This window comes from Micropterus dolomieu, linkage group LG23 (genome assembly GCF_021292245.1).
Source record: "Micropterus dolomieu isolate WLL.071019.BEF.003 ecotype Adirondacks linkage group LG23, ASM2129224v1, whole genome shotgun sequence".
Taxonomy (NCBI): domain Eukaryota; kingdom Metazoa; phylum Chordata; class Actinopteri; order Centrarchiformes; family Centrarchidae; genus Micropterus; species Micropterus dolomieu.
The window spans coordinates 31,532,912-31,538,538 of record NC_060172.1 but is presented as its reverse complement, the minus strand read 5'-3'; the positions used below and the strand labels follow the sequence as shown (position 1 = coordinate 31,538,538).

General features: G+C 35.8%; 1 protein-coding gene across 1 annotated transcript in view; it reads left to right on the top strand.

Annotated features, from left to right (window-relative positions):
- Window positions 1–5,627, top strand: part of LOC123963788 — a 63,192-nt gene that overhangs the window by 7,225 nt on the left and 50,340 nt on the right. The window lies entirely within an intron of this gene.

Here is a 5,627-nt window from a genome sequence, read left to right as displayed (position 1 = left end):
TTGCTTACTACATCCACTGATGCGTCATCTCCCACATCAGTATTAGTGTATTAAAATATGTTCATTGAAAAGGCTGTAGAAGTATGCAAGTCACTTTTTATAAGCAACACAGTCAAAGCTGATAATCAGACTGTGGTTGCACCGTTCTCTGCTTTTTATACTTCATGACCAAAACACTGAAATGGACTGTGTCAGCAAATACCCAACTGCATTCCAACTCTACATATGAGCAGAGCCTGATAGGAAGAATAATATACCTGGAGTTATTCCTTCTTCTCTGCAGTAGAAATAAAGAAATCCTGGGAGGTGCGCTGGCTGTTTAAACTGTGATGATAGTTGTGAGACTGTGGAGCTGTGCTCACCACTTCAGCCGGCCAAGAAGAGCAGTCTCAAGCCCAGGTAAACATGAGGTTGTTTTTACAGCACGAAAAATATACCATGGTCTTCTCTGAAAAGCAAAACACCTGTATAGTTTGAAACTGCCTGTTGAGTGCCTCTAAACATGAGAAACAAAGTCTGGAAGTATGCCTGCCTGTGTTGTACATTATACCAGACACTTTGGCTCAGCTTGATGCACAGAACTGAACATCAATAAATCATTAATGTGGTTTGGTTTGTTGTATTTTAGTAGAAATATTTCCGATGATGAACATTCTGAACCAGCCAACAAGCATTACAGATAATTACAGATTTTCAGCAAAGAAAATGCCCGGTGGCATTTTCATTAAATATGGTATACAGAAAATACAGCTTTAGGCCAAATTCCTGTGTCAAGTTTTTGTCAGCTTTTACAGACTGGAAACATCACAAACTGGCCTGGGATGTGCACGGCCCAGGACCGGAGGGTTCTGCAGCGGTTGATTAAAACTACTCAGAAGATCATTGGTACCCATCTCCTGAGCATCAGTGATATCGTTGAAGTGAGGTGCCTACAAAGAGCCCAAAGGACACTAAAGGACAGTTCCCACCCAGCCACAGCCTCTTCACCCTGCTGCCTTCTGGGAAGAGAGATAGAAGTTTCAGCTGCTACACCACCAGACTGCAGAGCAGCTTTTTCCCACAAGTTAACTGACTCTTCATAATAGTTTATTTCTGTTTACCATTTTTATAATTGTTTCTATATTAATGTATATTGTATGTTACGTAGCAGAAGGGAGGTACAATCTCAAATTCACTCTATAACCTGCTGTATTGTGACAAAATAAATCTGCCTACCTACTCAAAAGTACACTTCCAGATTTACTGGATATAATGTATATTAGATTGAGTGATTACTGGATCTATAATGCAAACTAATGATCTAAAACAGTAAGTACTAGCAATTCAAACTAAATAATATGTAGAGAAAGTTAACCTGACTAAAGTTACAGTATTATCCTTAAGATTCCGCCCGTGGTCACCGGTGGTAGGAACAGGTGTGGTGTAATATTGCAGGTACCAGAATGTATAGAAATTCTGGGAAACACAACAGAAGAGCAGCTGGTGTGTCTGTTTACAGCACAGCCAAACTCAGGTTGTTTTAATAAAAAAGTCAGTCCAATAAATCAGATAAAATTACACACAGTAATGTAGGATAACATTCATGCAGTGTTCTGAGTCCAGGGTGATTCCAGTGCAGGAAAGGCAAAGTCCGCAACTAACAATGAAAATAACTGTATAGAAAATAAATGACAAAAATCTAAATTTGGGTTTGATTTACTGGAAATCTTATTTAAGGATATACATTTCAATTAAATTACAATTTAAAATGATCACTTCTGCATTTAAATAACTAAATTACTAATCAGTCAAATTAAACATATATAAAGTCTTATCTGTATGTTAGAATTGTTCATTCCTGTTTTCTTTATCCAGGACTATCTGTCTCAGTTTTTCTCTGATGTGGGTGCCAGAGCCCCAGGCAGTGTCTGGAGCTGCTCTATAGAGTCCTTTGAAGACACTCAGAAAAATGCAGGATTTCTTTGGCCTGGAGGTGATGTGACCAGATGTGGCCACTTTGACAAGACTATGATCACATAAAGGTTCTACACAAGATCTCCATGTCTGAACAAAGACCAAGGCGGTAGTTGCTCAACATGTCTTGTCCTCAACCTATATAACTGCTTCCTCCAGCACAGTGCATGTGGAAACTTTAAAGTTTTAGGAATTCTGAATGTTACGGTGTTATAGACAAAGGAAAAACTCTAGCACCACACCAGCATCGTGCACCACTGTGACAAAAAAACACAAATGCATGCAAATAACAATCAAAATGTGAAAGGAAAATAAAAATATATAAATAAAAATGATAGTGATTGCGCATTTTCTCAACAAGACTAACATTTATGTGGCCAGACACTTGGAAAAAGTGATAAAGGACATTAAAAATACATTTTTATTCCCCTAATACCCATGCACCATCCGTTCATAAAAGTGCTACCCCAAGATCATGGCTGAGTGCAGGGAGCCCACAGGCAGGAGGGGGGTGTGTGGAGAAGAAAAGAAGAACAAAACTGCTACTGATTAGTCAAATATATTGGCCATATGGAATTTAGTAGTGCAGTGTACTGAGACTGTTGACAGTTAACAGTTGCTAATTAGCACTAAACACAAAAGTACAGCTGAGGCTGATGGGGATGTGGTCAGAAATCGAAGTATTGGACGAATTTTGGCCAACCTAAGGCACACCTGTGCAATATCCATGCAGTCTGATCAGCATCTTGATATGCCACACCTGTGAGGTGGATGGATTATTTTAGCAAAGGAGAAGTGCTCACTAACACAGATTACAATTTGTGAGAAATAGGCCTTTTGTGTCCATAGAGAAAGTCTTAGATCTTTGAGTTCAGCTCATGATGAATGGGGGCAAAAACATTTATTCAGGTTGTGTCGCATTTACACATGTGTTGCGTTTATAATTTATTCTATTTATTAATTAACAATTATTTATTTTTTATTAGTTCCTAAATTTATGACTTTAATGGTCTGAATTACACCATTGTATCTTTAGCCCCAATAACAAAGTCATTCATAAACTAAAATGACGAACGTCAATGAGGCTCTACTGATATGTCCACAACTGTGGTTGCACCAATTCCACCATTTCCCTGAAAATTCTGAGAGCTAAACTTGCCTGCATTATGCACTTTTCCAGACCTTTTTGCACCGATTAGTTTTTTGAACCCCAAAATATATGATGGCGGGTAGATAAGATGCTTGCCTTTGGTGTGGGAGACCTGGGTTCATTTCCCACTGTGAGACATCCACCATTGTGTCCCTGAACAAGACACTTAACCACTAGTTGCTCCAGAGGCGTGTGACCTCTGACATGTATAGCAATTGTAAGTCGGTTTGGATAAAAGCGTCAGCTAAACGAATGAATGTAATGAATAATAGGGCCCAGGTTTAAAAACCTCAAAATTTCCCTTTAATTAGATTGTTTTGCTTATGAAACTGCACTAAAAAGGTCTGTATCAGTGGTGGTATTAGTCCACATCAGACTGAGCTGTCTTTTGCATGTGATAATAGTAGTAGAGGCTACAAATGAGGCTCCATTCTTGCAATGTCAGATGGTAAAAGGAATGACTAATCACTTCATCTCCAATAAAGCAAAAGATAAAATACGTTTAAATTAGCAGTCAACAAAATGCATGATGCAAAATGCAGAGGCCCCAGTGGCCAGGAGATAACTGAAGGAAAGCACTTCATGTAGCTTCATGATGATGGTGCTGTGTACACTCAGTGCGCAGTACAATGTTGTAATAATGGCATTTGTACCTTGTACCAAAGTACAGTTTTGTAGTGTGTTCGATTTTAATGTTGATGTTAGAAATGTTTTTTATGTTTTGTGTGTGTGTGTGTGTGTATTAATATATTACATATCTTGTATATGCATTGCATGTGACCTACATTTCTTCTAAAGACACCTGACAAAATGCAAAATGTATTTTATAGTTCTACCTTTGCATCATCTTTTTGTCACAGATTTATTTTTATAATTAAAATAATTGTATTGTTATTGTTGTATTGTTGTGTATTGTTTTATTACAACAACAAATTTGTTCTCTCAAAGTGTCTTGACTTTGACATATCATAGTGTCATTATTAACACATTGCATCAGACTTTCCTCTCAGGTAACAGTGAACAAAAGGTAGCTTTCCAGTAACATTGAGGTACAAAGTTGTTTTAGATTAATAGAGACAAATCTGGATGGGAATTCACCACCTGTTGACTCACACAGATCTTCAATCAAGCCTTTTATTTTCTATGTAGTGCAGCACCCATTAATAGAATAAACTGGCTTGACTTCATACTGACTAATGTTTTTCATAAACTGTGTAAGTTACAGTTGAGAAGATAATTAAGCCAAAATGAATACTATTCTTGTGAGCAATCCCTAACCTGTCAGAACTTGGACTTTGAAATGGATGGTAACAGAGCTTTTGCTCATGATGACGTGACACAACCTGCCTGTGTTTGATCGCATTTCACATCACTGTTTTACCAGAAGCAACAACAGTGTGAGAAGAGACTTTGTGAGTCAAAATTCAGACTACTGATCTGACTTGGAAGAATCTGAGGGTCAGGTGGTCACTAACACTCACAAAAACACACCTAAGCAAAGTAGACAAAACATAAATTGCCAAACACACATGAAATGGCAAGCACTGTTAAACTACATTGTCACATACATATGTTTAAGAATGAAGTAAGACACGGATAAAGAAGAAGTTTTTGCCTCCCTAATCATCATTCATTTTACATTATATTCCAATATTTAAGTATGTAATATTTAACAAAATTAAAACATGTTCATTTTTAGCCGTTACCTCTGCAGAGAGGGTTACATTTTTGCTCTTGTTTAGTTGTTCATCCAATATTTGTTATTATTTTAATTTCACTACTTTACAGGTTTTAATTAAATTATTAGATGATCCCAGGAACAAATTATCTTTATTAAAGGCTGACAAAAAACATCATCATATGGTCCATTTTGTAGCAGTTCTAGAGCTTTCAAACACATCACAAAAGCGTCTTTAGCAGAAGGACTTTTGTCACTAAAAATAATTTCTATATTTTTAAATCTGGATCCAGGTCCAAATATAAAATGTCAATTTTTTATAAATATACTAAATATAAATGAACACAAGCAACATATAATTGTTGCTTGTGTTCATTTTTGTTTTAGTAAACAAATGTTTAAGATGCCCCAACTAGCAACAATGTTTCCATGAGCAAGAACTGTTGGAAAACAACAACAACAACAACTAAAACAATAATAACAACAATAATAATATTATTATGTTTTATAATAATAATAATAATAATAATAATAATAATAATAATAATAATATTATTATTATTATTATTATTATTATTATTATTATTATTATTATTATTATAAAAACACATTTAAAAACTAAACCTCTATGTGAATCTGAAAAAAGAGTTAAACAAGTAGTACTTTTTATGGCAGATTTATGACATTCTTCAGGTCTTTATTTCATAAAACAAAATCCCAAGCATTGTCTGTTACATGTAATAATCCAACATGCGTCATGTCATCATAATTACAGTATCTTGTTTTGGGAAACTTTTTTGTTGTATGAGCAATCAAAGCCAGACTTCCTCTCTTATCCATAAAAGG